The sequence below is a fragment of the Corvus kubaryi genome, unplaced genomic scaffold (genome assembly GCF_017639235.1).
Source record: "Corvus kubaryi isolate FWS band 111438036 unplaced genomic scaffold, C.kubaryi_AGA036_p1.0 70, whole genome shotgun sequence".
NCBI lineage: Eukaryota > Metazoa > Chordata > Aves > Passeriformes > Corvidae > Corvus > Corvus kubaryi.
In genome coordinates this window covers 219,074-234,045 of record NW_024582058.1, presented here as the reverse complement: position 1 = coordinate 234,045, position 14,972 = coordinate 219,074, and the positions used below count along the sequence as shown (strand labels likewise).

The 14,972-nt window shown below is 39.4% G+C and overlaps 1 protein-coding gene across 8 annotated transcripts in view; it reads right to left on the bottom strand.

Moving 5' to 3' along the window:
- Positions 1–14,972, bottom strand: part of KIF16B (kinesin family member 16B) — a 161,215-nt gene that overhangs the window by 32,153 nt on the left and 114,090 nt on the right. Inside the window, exon 26 of one of the 8 annotated variants that reach the window (XR_006019828.1) lies at positions 650–773. The exons of the other annotated variants lie outside the window; for them this stretch is intronic. The gene's annotated coding sequence lies outside the window, so the exon portion shown is untranslated. The remainder of the gene's footprint in view (positions 1–649; positions 774–14,972) is intronic. 8 annotated transcript variants of the gene reach the window in all.

The following is a 14,972-nucleotide window of genomic DNA, read 5'->3' as shown; positions in this document are numbered from 1 at the left end:
CATGTGAAGGCTGTGGTTTATCCATGTAATTTTAACTCCATTTAGTTTGCCTCCTGCTACTGAGAAAAATCAAATTAACTGCAGCCAAAGAGGTTACCTTGCACTACAGGAGTATTTTTCTTTTCCTTAAAGCAATTCTAGACTACTCAGAATAATAGCATACCAAAATAGAGCCATAAGCACGAGTCTATATATTATTTGACAAATTACTTCATTGTTTGGTCCATTATAAGCAGTACAATAACATTTAAATACAGAATACCTATGAAAATGAGCAATAGGATGTAACAAAGTTCATGCAAACCTTGCACATTTCTATAAAATTATGCAGTTTGGGGATTTTAATATCTTTCATAAAAATCAGAAGCTAATACAGCCAGGGCATCTTTCTAAATAGAAACCAATAACTGTGTAGCTCTTAGGATTATCAATCAAGGTGAGACAAACAAAAATTGGCCGAAATGGCAAAGAAAGTATTTTAAATTTCGTATGCAGGCTGTAAAAAGGTAGAATAAGATAGTGCAGAAGCAGCGTACATCAACCAAAGGATATAAATGCCTTTGAGGAAAACCAGTCAAAACCAAATAAGAATAGTAAATTTGAGTTGTAGATGCGTTTGGAAAATAAGCATGAAAAATTCCTAACATACCATGTCTTTGCAACCTTGATTTTGCTTCCTTGTTCGTCTATCCCTTGCCAAGAGAGAAGTCTTTGGGGGAAAAATACCAGCATGGCATGGCAGACCATCATCCAAGACAAAGATATGTGCTGACCTTGAAATTAGATGGACAAGTTTAATACCTACTCTCTATGCCCTTAGGTCATGATTTTGCTAACTAAACATTAATCTTCCTTCATGTAGTCTCAGGTCTTGGTTACTTCTTTAAAGAAATAGTAACAACTGCTAGGTTTGCAAGGTTGTATCTTCAAAGATCAACACATTAATCAATCTTTATCAAGGTATGACTCAAACCCCACTTCTCAAAGTGATTTTCTGGAGATCTCTGTAGAGTTTATTCTTCTTTCAAAATGATTTGGGGTTTGATTCATTAATCTGCCTGCTGGGATTTCCAGCAAGGTCAAGGCCATCCCTGCAATAGCATGCATCAACCCCTACCTTCACCCTGACTGCATATAACCTTGCCCCAACTCTGCACCACATTCCTGCTGATGCCACGGTGCCTATTGGGCCACTTTGACTCCATGCTGAGAAGTCACAGTACCATTTGATTTACTGACAGAAACAGGCTCAGAGAAGGGGACTCGGGACAGCAGTTTTTACAGTTCTCCCTAAGAAGATTTGCTTGTTGCACAGGAACTCATCTCGGTGACATCTGGCAGCATTTATGACACATCCCCATCTCGTGTGGCTGACTGATGTCATAAATTTCAGTCACCCTTGCCTTTGAGAAATGTTAATAATGAAAACTCATCAACAAGCAGTAATAATTTGTACTGCTGAGTAGACAGATGCCTTTCTGACTACTCAGAATTATTGGCAGATCTCAGGGTCTTAAAGAACAGCTGTCACAGAGAAATACACCTGCAAACAAACATGCAGTATGCCTTCAAGTGTGATTTGTTATAAGATATAAAGTGCTAACTCTCTCAACAAACTGGACTGATTACAAGGAGAAGTTAGACAGCATTCTGCATCATTTAAAATGATAAAACCAGAGAAAAGGCAGTGCAGGCACACAAATGGGAAGCTTAAAAGGAATGACTTAGTCCCCCCTCCAACAGTAAGAGTGATTGATAGTCACACAGGTTACACATTCATTTTCACTTGCCTAGTCGCATAGACACTTTGGAACTAGCTGCTTTATCACAGACTTAAAAACTAGCTGTAAGCCTAATACAAATTTTCCTTCCACTATTACTGTTTTCACTAGGTAAAGCTTAAAATGACAGGTAACTAATTAAGTGTAATAAACTTGACACATACATTTTCAGGAGCTTGCTTGGCAAAGGATTTTGAATGTGCAGGGCAGAAAAGCAACTCTGGATACAGAAAGACCACTGTTGCTATCAGTTTCATGAGCAATACCATATTTAGTACTGCTCTTGAGCATCAGGATGCTGGGTAAGAATAGATATTTGTTTCCAAGAATAAAATTTCTTGATCAAGCACTTGAAGCTAAATGCTTCATAAGCAAGACCCATGGATATACCACACAGACATGAAAGTCTCAAAGACACACTCACGAAAAAGCCAACATGGTATTGAACCAACATCATTACTTAGGGCAGGGAAGAAAAAACAGGGATGTGTTTTACAATTGCTAGAATTTGGGGTTAGATTACATGTCAGTAATTTCATAATTCTCATCTATCAGATGCTTTCTAGAACAATGTTTTTCCCCAACAAGCACTGCTTCACTGAGTCTGTGTGAGAGTCATGCTGCTCCACCTACACAAGTTTTAGTAACCCAGGAAAAGAGGGGAAAGGTGAAAAACACATTAATATTTTCATTGTTTTTTACAGCAACTTTACAATGAGTTACAGCACATATGAGCCTTCAGGTACAATCAGAATGGAAATTATGCTACTCTACCTATTTAAATAAAACCCTGCAATACATTATTTTGCAACTACTTTACGTTACTGGTACTATCAAAAAACTGAACTTAAAAGTAAAGGTCTCCTTATTTATGCCCTGATTTAAAAACAAAATTTGAGTTAGATTTGAATGTACAGTGAGTAATTTAAGGATTTAAAATACTGCTAAAGCTCTCCTTCAATTTTTTTCTATAGAGGACATAACAAGACTAGGACATGCAGTGTTCAGAAGCAGTTTGAAAGAAATTTTAAAAATTTCCTGCAAAATACAGAGTATACACTCAAACAGCTTCAGAGTACCTGCACTGCTGAGAGCAGTGCAGAGAACAAATATCAAAGCATCATTTATAGCCACTAACTGTATGTAGGTACTATGTGTACATACATATATGTGTATGTAGGTACACATCGTGGGTACACATGTAGGTACCCACGATGTGTACCTACAGTTAAGTATGACAGAAAATAATGAATTCAATAGAGAAAAAATTGTCCAAACAAAACCATACCTTTAATTCTTTTTACTATTCACAGCATTTTAACCAATTATACATAACCATGAATTAATCGAATGCTTTAATAATGTGTCCCAAAGTTTGGCACCCATGAGAAGTGTGCTTTCTCATCTCACTCTCACTCACATCACTAACATTCTCATATTGAATTCCTGTTTTCAGACATGGCCAGACAGCTCACCCTCCAACACTATTATTCCTGGCTTTGGTTCTGAAATATGTCCTACTGTAAACTGGACAACATTCTCTGCTTTTAGTCTTCTCTTGACATCTTCAATTCTATACCTGCAGCTCAATATTTTTTCTGAGAACCACTGCTTCTTTGTGTTTATTTCATATTAAACCACAAGAGATTGTATTTTATTGCTTTTTGTCATGCAGGCATGTCTAATAAATTTTTTGGCTTGGGCTTTCCTGCTTTAGGCTCTCTAGAGGCATAGACAATTCTCTTTTGTAAGATGGAACTTTCTGTATGTTGTGTGTTGCAGAGACTGATGGTCTCTTCCACTTTTTTTTTAATATATTTACATTACAGCAGTCAAGAGACCTTTACAGGAAGATCTCACTGTGAATACAAAACAAGGCATTTAGAAACTTATTTAGTAACTGTACTATCAGGTACACAGGCCAGAGAAATTTGTTTTCTTCCTTTCTTCTGAAGTCAACTAATTTTTAACTGAGAAACATAGTATTATTTTCACCATATTGAGTCTGAAAGATCATTAGCAGGAACATGATAAACTAATACTTTAAAAAGACCCTTAAACTAAAAATGCCTCTTGTAGATTGTAACAACTAGCCTTAAGGTTGGTTTTAGAATCATAGAATGGTTTGGATCGGGAAGGACCTTAAAGCCCATCTTGTTCCAACCTGCCTGCCACAGGCAGGGATGCCTTCCATTACACCAGGTTACTCCAAGCCCTGTCCAACCTGGCCTTGAACACGTCTGGGGATGAGGCAGCCACAGCTTCCCTGGGCAACGTCTGCCAGTGCCTCACCAACCTCACAGGGAAGAATTTCTTCCTGGGATCTAACCTAAACCTACCCTCTGTCAATTTAAAGCCATTCCCCCTTGTACTGTTGCTCCATGTTGTCTTTGGTTACAATGTAAGACGTAACCAAAAGTATGTATTCTATCACCATCTGTTAAAACCAGGTGGGGCAGACTTCTTTATCTTTTCCATGACACATCCCTGATAACTCCCTCTGGATAGCTATCTTCTGTTAATGGGCCATCCAGCCTCACTGCATGACTCATAAAATTACATCATCCCATTGTGAGATGTTCCGCCCAGGGGGAGGAACCAAGCATTCCTACCTGGATATAATCTGAAGTTTGGAACACCACAGTCAGCCCTACCTACTGGATTCCCAGAGGACAAGAGCTACCACTGGACCTTCAGGTGAAGACCAGACCCTTCTACAGGATCACCACTTCAACAGGATCACTTCATCTGGACTGCTACCACCACCCTGACTAACAGGGTGTCAGGTTGTATCCTGACTCTGTCAGTGTTCTTGTACTTCTGCATTTATTTTAATTTTGCTATTAACTTATAATTCTGACTTGCAATCTCCCACTGGTTTGTTTTCAAACTAGTTCAGATGCCCTTGTAAAAAGTCCTTCCCCAGCCCTCTTGGAGCCCCTTTAGGTACTGGAAGGTGCCTTAGGTCTCCCCAGAGCCCTCTCTTCCCCAGTCAGTTCTCTCAGTCTGTCTTTCTGGGAGAGGCACTCCAGCACTCTGTGCATCTCCCAGCCTTTCTCTGGACTCTCTCCCCTATGTCCACCTACTGCCCACAGTGCTCTAAGATGCAGCCTGGGATGCAGCTGGCTTTACAGGCTGCAAGCACACATTGCTGGGTCATGTTAATGTCATCGGCAAACATGCCCCTCCTTGTCTAATTAGGAGTACAAGGCTCAGCACAGAACTTTTGCTCTTTTACTCGTCTAGAGTGCCTAGAGAAACTATAAGCCATAAATGTATATTAAAATGTGTAACAATTGTTACCAGATACAGAGGGGGAAAATTTTCAGAAGCTTTCCTTTCTTGCAGATTACATCAGATAAGAGTCACCTGTATCTCAATCCCATTTAGATAAGGAATCACTCATTTGATGAATACAGCAATGCCAAAATAAACAGCTGAACATTCTTACTGTGCTGCAAAATCTGCAATCTGTATTTCCCTGTTCATTCTCACAGTGGTTCCAAAGAGAGGAAAAACCTGAAATATCCTACTCAAAAGCTGCCTCATGAATCACAAGAGAAGTGTGGTATAATTCTCCAGATTAGAGAGTGAATAAAGTTTAGCAAACAGTTTCACATGTGCGGTTGTGTCAGTAATACCATCTAAATATGTAACGAAAAAACACAATAGGCAGTACAGTTGAAGCCTGACAATTTTTGTTACCCTCTCTGCCATTTGTTCAAAATTAACCTGGGTATTTTCACAAAAACTAGAGTTTGAGCTGGGTGACTATATCCTAAATCAACTGATATGAAAGGATTCTATTTGAAAGATCTACTTAAGCTAGCAGCATATTCCTGACAAACCCAACAAGAACAAGCTGTTCTTCACAAACCCCTTGGAAGGCAGTGAGACTGTCACTAACAGCTAATGATTAATGGAACACATGTCCAGAAGTCTCCTGAAAGAAGGTAATAATAGAAAAAAAAAGAAACAGCAAAACCTCCAACCCTCCTGTCTGCTTTCCACTAAGCAGCACGAAAACAGAGACACAGGGTTGCAGCCTAAGGCATTCCCCAAGTCAACAGACAGTCAGGAACAGCTAAGAAATGGCTCAGTCTCAATGAGCACCTAAACCTCCAGCTATATGGTCTAGAAATTCTTCTTAGAGGCATTCCTCTCTCACAGATAGCTGTTATCCATACAAAACCGTTTCACTGGTAAAACAACATGAATATTTTGGTATTACACAAATTCAGTAGGTAATTGAGCAGAGCCTTGAAAATCAGATTATCAAATGGGCAAAGGAATTATTCTGTCAAGTGGTTCATAAATTATGACATGATGGACTGACACCTCTCTGAATGCTTCTTCTCAATTTCTATGTTACTCCTGTACAAGACTTTTGCACAGCACAATCAATGAAACCTGGCATTTGATGCCCACCTGCTGATTAAACTTGCTTCATTCTGAATCTATCAGAAGACCTATAAAGCTCAGAGAATTGTTTGGAAGCTCATAGGTTTCACTTGCTGCTAGGGAAAGACCAAAAAAGACCAGGTCTCATCAACAACCGCAGGAGGGAAGAAAGGAAAGAAGAGATAGAGAGAAGCTGTATTTCTGCAGAATCACATGTACCAAGCCAAGAAAACTTTGCTGCACAAATCTAGCACCCAAAGCAACAACCACAAATTAATCCCCTAACTGGGTTTTTACAAGGTTCTTACACATTCAGATTCAGTTTTGTGACAAGAAATTCACACACTGATTGCATTTTCCAACTAGAAATAGATTGAGAATTGCATATTATGCTGGAAGCAAATATGCTGCAGGGTTTGCTGTTGTCTCTGATGCTCCAGTCCTGGTTAGCAACCACGAATTCAGAGGGACCACATGGAATAAATACATTTCCCTGTAATCAAGCTTCCACGGACCTACACGATATGGTTAGCAGCAATGTTTTTCACACTTTATTTATTGGAATGAATTCTGTTCACTTGTAGACAGATGTACTGAGAGATATGCTAAAAATCTCTTTTTAAAATTTCAGCAGTCTCATGCTGCAGAACAAAGGCCAGATGAAGCTTTTAAGGACCTACCACTTAAATTCCATCTGCAGGTAGTGGCAAACTAGGGTTGATATGGAAGCACTACATATGTAAACCTGCAGGCTTGCAGAATGCTCTGAACATAATATAATTAGGAACGGGAGCTGGAAACATGCGTGTGATGAAATATGCTTCCTGTGCATGCACTTCCTGGCTGTTACAGGTGACAAGAATATGAATGTTAAAATTAACTATATCATAATTACTGTAATTTGTACTGAAAGAAGCTGAAGGCTATAATCACATGCTCATATAATAGTATTAAAGGGTTTACACACAAACAGGTGTTCTAAAACTTACTACTTTTTTTTTCTTTCAATATTTATGGAAAGATGTATTACTAAGGCTACTAAATTCCCAGGCTAGAAAGTAAAAATTAAGGTCTGTCATTAATTTAGTATTCATACCTCAAAAACTATTTTCTAAATGCTTTTCTACATATAGTTCTGCCACAATACACATGATGGCATTTGCTATTTACAAGCACATCAATGTTGCAAATAGTTTTCATTTTCACCCACGCCCTAGTACACAGTTTCCATAATCAAAAAAAAACCAAAAAGCCCAAAAAAAACCCAACCAAAACAAAACAAAAAAAACCCACCACCTTTTAGACTGTTTATACATTCTTGGTGCTTGGTGTTCGTCCTACGGTTCTCATATTAAATCTGTGAGTCCTATTATATTTTACCATTGTTTAAAACCAAAACTACACTAACATTAGTCTTGACTATTTGGGAAAAAAACCAAACCAAATTTGCTACTTCATATCCAGATACCCAGAAACATCATTCCGGTTCAGCCAAAACCCATTAACAAGCTTATTTCTTCACTGGATCAAATTTTCAAAGAAAAAAACAAATCTTAAAATATTGTTAGAGATCATGCTTACAAAGGACCATATGGTTCCATGAAAGAACCATAACTGAGAATCCATATCCAAATAAACCTGAACTTTCTAAAATAATGAGATAGCATTTGCAGCAAGATTTGTACAATCATGTTCAGTATTACAGGCTACACCCTGCTCTCTCTAGTGTATGTAACCTGTGATTTTAAATTGTTTCTTGATCTCAAGAGTTTCTAAACATGAATGTCAGCAATCAACGAATATGTGAATAGATTGGGACTTTGGTCACTGAAGGATCAAGACTTTAGCATAAGCACAGCAGGTTTCAGAACAAAACAATTTTCAATATCATCTGAGGGAAGTTATTTACAGCTATCCTGCTCAATGCTGTTTAAAACTGAACACTAGAAGAATCCAAATATCCATAATTTTGCATTCAATGTGAGCATACTACCTAAAGCTTACATACTAACTAAATATCCAGTTACTAATGACAGTAAATTAGAAAATCCAATGGTAAAACCAGCAGTTTCAGGCCAACCAGCTCTGACTTCTGACTTCTGCTGCCAAATTAGATCCTAAGATCCAGGAGCTCACTAGTTACATGGCAACTAGCTTGCCAGCCCTGCAAGCCAAGTACCTCGATCCCAGAAGATTAGCAAAAATTTTGCATTCAATAAAACTCTACAACTGCAGTTACAAACCAGAATTGGAGCAGTCAGACACCCAAGACCCCAGCCCAAGCACTGCCCCATGTGCTCTGCACAAGTCTGCTGCCTTATTGCTCCACTCCTGGTTTAATTTCTGCTTGCATTCTTCATTGGAAGGGAGAATTCTGCATGTCTGATGAGATTTTTAAAAATAATTTAATAATTACGTAAGTACACAGAAATTGCCTAATTATCCTTGAGATTCCTAGGGGGGTGGGGAGGGAAGAATAAAAATCCCCAAACTTGCACCAACCATGTCTTGCAAGTTAGTAAAATATTGCATTTCTCTGTCAGTGATCTCTTCCAGAATGCAAGGATGTTCTCCTAAAATTAATGACTTCACCTCAAATTCATCCCCTCTCCATTATCTGTGCTGGCAGTTCACGTTGAAGATTTCTTCCACTTATTACTTATCAAGAGCACCAGATATATGGACCACTTAAAAAGGAATCAGAGATCCTTCCATGGCAGTCACCCAAAAGAGGAATACAGAGGCAAAAGGAAAGGAAAGTGAGATCACTCAGTGGTGGTTCCATAAGCAGTTTATGTCTCTTCATTAATCATTACAAAGCTGAACTACACATGAACAATAAGTAGTAGTAGAAAAGTGTCTAAAATGAACTTAAGAAACTATTACAAAACTGGTGTCTGCTCTATTTTAGTAGCAAACATACACATTATGTGTTGGGTGGTTGTGACCCATGATGAAATAGGTACTGCCTTCACTGAGATGCAAACATTTGTCTTTCTTCACTAAGATACAAAATACTTCAGATGAAAAATGGACAGACTACTTTTGAGTTTTGAAAAATCTGAAATATTTCAAAGTATTTAAAAATATTTTTTAAATAAGCTTGCAACAAATGTTTCGATTTCAGTACATTTTTGAAAACATTCACTTAGTACTTTGAAAAATCTGAGAAATATTTTCTGCTCTTTGAATTTCATGCAATTCTTACAGGTTATGACCCATAATTATTTAAAAACTATAAACCATCTCTCTGTGCCTTAGACCCTGAAAGACACAAATATATACTTATATATAGACCTCCATATAGCAAATACAGATACACAAATTATTACATTCTGCTAAATAAGCTAGAAGTCAATAGCTTTGGCACTCCTGCTGAAATCTTCCCTACACACGTATGTCCTTATCTCCATGAATGAATCTATAAACACAAGCATGCCTTGTAGCTTCTCTTTGCCAGCTCTCCAGGGATTTTCTAATATTTTAAGTCAAGAATCACTATTAGCAATAAAAATGCCTCTATGGAAGGTGCTTTCCGTAACAACTTGAAGAGATTTTTATGCACACAGAAACAGCTTTCAAGATGACTGACAGGGAACTCCACAAGCAGAGTTTACAGTGAAAGCCCCACAAAACGTGGGGGCAAGTGGGACACAGGGACTCCCACATGAAGGAGGGAGTTCATAAGCCTTGGATTTGGGTAGGGAAGGACAAATATGAACTGTTTCTCTGCTCTCCTTTGAAAGAGAATAGAGACAAGAAAGTGTTAGGAGAGTGAGGTTTCCCTTTCAGCAAGATGTGGATCAGGAAGGAAAGTTTTCTGCAGAAACCAACACTCTGGTAGTATTCCAAAACCAGTAACTGGTAAGAAAATATGAAGACAGAGAGAAAAATAGGAGAATCTAATTATGGAAGTTCTCACTCCTCTATTGAGAATGAAGAGGCCATTTGCTCCCTTCTCTGACTAATAACAAACAAAAAGTGCATTCACTAGAGAGACTAGTGCAACTGAAAGCCAAGTATGGTCTTAATTAAAACTCCAAAAGTAATAAAATGGTCATTAACAATCTAGCAGTGTAAGAAAGCTAGAGCTGGGCAAATGACAATCATGCAGACCCCCTCAAAAAATAGACACTGTTAAACGCTTGGTAGTTATCTGCCACTGGCCCAATGTCACCTCACTGCAGCTTCTTCAGTCTTTCAGAATTTGCATGTGACACATTTTAGTTAGACATGCAGTTCTCAGCAGCCACTTAATTACATTAGAAAAAACGTGCAGATATATAATATATATGACATCTTGTAAGATCAGAAGATATTAGATAAGTTTCTGCTTTTGAAAGAGGTACCTTTTTTAAAAAAATCTTCCTAATAAATCAGTTTGCCAAGACATCCCTTTGGGAATTCAGTGGCAGGAACATGAAACGCAGGATCAGCAAATTATTAAAATACTGATATAGTAACTCAGAGCTGAGCAACTAATGAGCTGTAAAGTTCACTTCTAAAAGCAGAACACTCATATATTAAACATGTCCACAGTATTTCCACTGTTCATTATAAATATTAATTTAGAGTGGGAAGGTGAACTGTGCAAAATAAAACCCAATCCTGATGGATTCTGATAAGATCCTTTTAAGGATCAAGTTTCTTTGGAATAATACATAGTCACTACAGACACAACTCTGCCAAGTTTGGTATTAAAATGCATTTTAGCACCGTGGTGAATCCTAAATTAGTTCAATGACAGATGAGCACAAGCAGACAGATGAGTTTCAATTTATCAGACAAACTGAACTGCTACTCACATTGCAAAACCACTCCAAAATTACCATAAATTAAAGCTATTTTAAATAAAGGTAAAAATATGGAAAGCTATCAATCATTCACATATGCAACACTGTTAATGAAATCCCTTCAAAGAAAACAAATGCCAAATCTTTACTGCAGGACACAATATTTTGTGTTTCATCCACCACAACATGCTCTTCCCCTCTGATGAACAAGGACACAGTTTGTAGTATTGCTAATGAGCAATATTTTTTTTTGCTAATTGCTAATTGCTAATCTACAAGTAGTTTGTAGAACTGCTAATGAGCAGAAGAAACCCACAGCATATTATGTAGGTCTCTCCTGCCCACAAACCTGCCATTCCTTTGTGATGCTCTAAGGCTCAAAGCAGGAATGAACACAACACAATAGCCTGTACTATGTAAAACAGCGAAGACATCATCAGTGCTGCAAGAGTTTCCAGAACAGGTACTTACATGTCCGTACCTATCTAAAAGCAGTAGCTGACATGATCAAATGCTTACCTTGCTTCTCCTAATCATTAGCATGCTTTGTATTTAGCAAACATGAGTATATTTGAACCTCTCTGACAATTTACTGAAGGTTGTTGTGAAGTGAAAGGTCAGTCAAGGACGGAAAAAGATAGTTGGCAACCTTGTAAGGCTTGGTATTTGCATTGACTTCCAGAACTTGTTCACAAGGGAACAGATAGCTTAATAAAACATACTATCATGTGTTTCCTACGTGGAAATTAGACACTTATTCATTGGCATAATTAAACCAATAATTCTGGTAATGTAGTAGATGTGAATCCCAGTAAGTTTACCTAAGACACAGACCTATGGCAACACAAGAAGTGTCAATAAGGAACAAACCGGCACATTAAACTAGTGAATGCATTGACCTTGCAAGCAAAACCACAGAGAGAAGATGATAAAAGAAAAGGTGCAAAAGAAATTGCTTCTATATGATACTTACACAGTGAGCAGTGTAGAGAATTTAAAATACAGATAAAAGCCACAGGAAAAATATTAACTATTAACAACTTCAGCTGGGAAGACTCCAAGATGAAGAAAACTATGTACCTGTGCTCCAGGCTGGGATCTTTTCCTGCGGTACACTCTCAGATGCTGGACTTTATTTTGAGCTAATAATACTACTCATATTGTCATGGTTCTTCAAACAAACAAATAAATAAGAAAACAACCACTCCGTCCTGTAGCATCAAAAAAAGACTGAAATTGTACTGCCAGTCACAAATGCTTGATTCAAAAAGGTGAAATTATTATCCTTCAGCACATGGGACATTTTAATAGTGGCTTTAAGAACATCAGATTCCTCCTGAATCCAATTACTACTTACAAGAACGAAGCTGATCTCCCTCTGATGCAAGTGTTAAAGAATTCAGTTGTTCCTCAGTATACTATCAGAACCAAAATCCAACTCTGAAGAAGACTACTCTAGCACATTTTCCTAAATGGGGAAAATCTGTCTGCACATGGATTCGGGTCGCCCTTTTCCTGGATGACTGCCTGGCTCTTTTTTCTAGTTAGATGCAATTAGGATATTCCTGTTGACAGACTATAACTCTTAACATCCAAGAGGAAATGGCAATTCCTCTTCAAGTAAAAATATGATACTGATGTTCACAAGTAATATTTTTAAAGCATTTGTGGAAAGAGAACATTTCAAATTCCCATTAAAAACTCAATTTTACCTTAAAAACTTCTGTCACTTAAAAAAGATGATGTAGTTTTCTTTTCTCTCTCTCCTTCTTTTTTAGTTTTAAACTTTTTCTTAGGTATTTGCTGCACAGTAGTTTCCCTTTCTGGTTTTCATACTGTTTTGGAATGGGAACAATCTTGAGCCCCAGACCTCAAGGTCTGTTCCATGCTCATTTCATTTTTAGCTTAAAGCATATGTTAATGAAGACCAAGAAAGCATGTGCACAGTATTGCCTGTCTCTCCTTCTTGAACATATTCATATTTTTTAATATACTGCCCATGAATATATGGCCCAGGCTTCTTTACTCTCAAATCAGCGTCACTTTCATTGCTTGAATGATTTATTTCTTCTAATATCCAGGGGAACATGTAGGAAGGAAGAAAAATGTTAATAATTAAAAGTTAGATGTGAAAACTAAGAACTGTAATTCCATAAACACTCACTCCAACGAACTAAAGCTCCATCAGACACAGCTCCTCATCCTGAACGCCCAGAGTCTCCAAGGCGGTCAGATCAATTTTTCATTTTGTAGAAACTTGAAAGCCACTATTACAAAAGGGTATCTGCGGAGCAATGCTCTTCTTTCAAATGAGAAGTTGTCAGGACAACAGGATCTGACTGCAAAGTATTTTGCAATGAACAACCTCCAGGGAAAAACGCCAGTCAGCAGTAAAGGGAATTTATGGCCAGAAGCAACACACAGAGTCACAGTTTCACTGCAACATCCATCCTGTATTGAGCACCCTTGGATCTTTGAAGTGATGAAGGGCTTGTCAGTCTTACTGGATGCCTGAGAGGAGTCATAGAATCATAATATCATGTGGGTTGGAAGAGACTTTTAAAGTCCATTGAGTGCAACCCCCTGTCATGAGCACGGACATCTTCAACTAGATCAGGTTGCTCAGAGTTCCAGATAACCTGCCTCTGAATACACCCGGGGAGGAAGCATCCACTATTTCTCTAGGCAACCTGTGCCATTGTAAAAATTTTCTTTCTTATATTCTGCCCCGAATCTGCCTCCTGCAGTTTAAAACCATTACTCCTTGTCCTACTGCAACAGCCCTGCTACAAAATCTGTCCCCATCTTTCTAATAAACCCCCTTCAAGAACTGAAAGGCTGCTATAAGGCCTACGTGGAGCTTTCTCTTCTCCAGGCTGAACAATCCCAACTCTCTCAGCCTCTCTCCATAGGCGAGGTGCTCCAGCCATCTGATCAACTTAGTGTCCCTGTTCTGGATCCACTCCAAGAGGTCCATGTCCCTCCCTCCTGTGATGAGGATTCCAGAGCTGGATGGTTGAGTCTCACCAGAGCAGAGGTAGAGAATCACCTCATTAGACCTGCAGGCCACTCTTTTGATGCAGCCCAGGACACAATGGGCTTTCTGGGCTGCGAGTGCACATTGCTGGGTCATGCCCAGCCTCTCATCCACAGCACCCTCAAGTCCTTCTTGGCAGGGCTGCTCTGAATCCCTTCATTTCCCATCCTGTACTCATACCAGGAACTGCCCACACCCAGGTACACTTGGCCTTGTTAAACCTCATGAGATTCCCATGGGCCTATGTTGGGGTTTTAGTTCTCCTCCTGTTCTTCTCTTAAAGGAATTTTCCCCATACATGTTGCCAGGGGGACTAATTACTGTGTGCTTAAGGAAAACAAAGGACCTGGCCACAGGGGGAGGGGTGCATCTCTTTCACCTGGGTCTCTGGGCAGTCAGTTCCCGGCATTTGGATGGAGAGAGAGGCTGCTTCTTCAGCTGCCTCCTTCTACCGGAGAAACCCTGGGATCCCAAGCCCACCTTCCCTGCCCCGCTGGGGCATTCCCACGGGATTCCCACCGCAGCTCCTGAGTTTGGATACATCTCGTCTGCCACCCGGGATTTGTGCTCATCCCTGCTGTTCCAGCCTGCTGTTCCCGAGGGTCCGGCCGGACACCGGGGCCAGCTGCCCAGGGGCGTGTGAAGCCTTTGTTCCATCCCTCCCAGGGATCCCAGGGCACCAGTGCCGCGTTCTCCCTGAGCTCGCTCTGGAGCGCCCCCTGCAGCCACGGGGAACCATCGCACCTGCCCTGCTCACCGGGAGCCGCCAGCGCCTCTGCTGGCTGCAACCAGAACTGCACCCGAGGGGAAAGGGCCTGACAGCCGAGAAGGCTGGCACTGGGTTTGTGATTGTTTGCTGTTACTGCCATAGTTATTGTTGTTTGCTTAACTTGTTATAGACATATAGATTTATAATAGTAAAGAACTGTTATTCCTATTTCCCATATCTTTGCCTAAAAG